A 1,390-nucleotide genomic window follows, 5' to 3' on the forward strand; every position below is an offset into this window, starting at 1 on the left:
GCTGCGCTCCGGCGGAGCTCGCCTCGCACGCCGCGGGGGCCCGGAGCCGCGGTGGCTGCCTGGGGCCTGTGCCAGCCGCGCCTGCGGTTACCGTTCCCTTCAGCCGGGCGCGTGTGTGCAAGCGCCCTGGGGCGTTGGCTCCTTATCACCACGCTGGCCACTTTCCTTATCTCTTGGCCGCTCCCCGCACGCCTGGGGATCGGCGGATATGCCCCCCAGGTGCGCACAGCAGGGAGGAGGAACCCGCGAGGGGACCGGCCTGGGCGCACCCACTCGTGTGAGAGGCCAGCATTATCACACCAGCTTCTCGTGCGCACTGCTCGTGGTGTAGTCCCCCTAGACCCTGACGCCCCCGCTGCCAGGGTCCATCTGCGGCAGTGCGGGCGCGGGTCTTCCCGCCGTGGATTTGGGAAGTGGATATGAGTGAGCGCCTGCAGCAGCTCCAGCTGAGACGGGGAAGCGGCACGGCCGGCGGCAGTGTTCAGACCATCAGCAGTTACCTTCAATGCCGTGCGTGAAATGCACCTTTGTGCATCTGAACTGAGAACAGATGGCCTCCGCTTTCCGTTCACGCATAGAACCAAGTCACAACATAAAGGTCAGCGCGACTTGGAAGGCAGAGATGATGCAGAGGACTACATCATCCACCAAACAGAATAAGGAAGGTTGCGATGGAGCGCACCGGCAGAGCGCTTGCCCAGCGCGCGCCAGGCCCTGATGTCAATCACACACGCACACACACAAAGAGGAAGTTACAGAAAATCTCCCTATTAATATACAATTGGAAATTTAAAGATGCTTCAGATCTGGATTAAAAGGAAGCACAAATATTTCAGCACATTAAAAAATTCATTTTCATTGTACAAATTTACGGGGTACAGTGTGATAATTTGATACATACACATAGTTGTAAAAATTAAATTGGAATAATTAACATTTAAATTTCCTTAAATGATCTCAAACATCTTTGATTAATACATAGTAATTGTGCTTATTTATGGAGCAGAGTGTGATAGGAACCTACAAACTCTCTAGGAACAGAAGAAATCAGAAGCCTTGCATATCAGAACTGGGAGAGTATAGGAAAGTCCAGCTCATGAAATCATATCACACTAAATGTCTGTATATATTTCAATATTTTGTTTTATTGCTTACACATGTTTGTACGGTGAATGTTTATATATCATTCATTGTATGTATTGTAATACAGTGTGCAATCTAGACTTAGAAAAACTAAAAAAACTTGTTAATAAATAAAGATGAAATCCGAAATCAATAAAATGATAAAGTTTAAAAAGCCCAGGAGACATTATCAGTAAAAGAAAAAAATATTTTCTAAAGAAACTAGGAAAGAAATTAAGAAAAAACCAAGACACAGAGAAGATACAAA

At 47.5% G+C, this 1,390-nt stretch overlaps 1 protein-coding gene across 1 annotated transcript in view; it reads right to left on the reverse strand.

Annotated features, from left to right (window-relative positions):
* The window catches only part of Sptssb (serine palmitoyltransferase, small subunit B), a gene marked incomplete in the record, with an annotated part of 34,653 nt that extends 33,813 nt beyond the window's left edge, over positions 1 to 840 (reverse strand). Inside the window, 1 exon segment of the mRNA XM_005393134.2 lies at positions 1 to 840.
* Between the last annotated feature and the right edge of the window lie 550 nt (positions 841 to 1,390).

Source organism: Chinchilla lanigera, unplaced genomic scaffold (assembly GCF_000276665.1).
Source record: "Chinchilla lanigera isolate Chin_1 unplaced genomic scaffold, ChiLan1.0 scaffold00047, whole genome shotgun sequence".
NCBI lineage: Eukaryota > Metazoa > Chordata > Mammalia > Rodentia > Chinchillidae > Chinchilla > Chinchilla lanigera.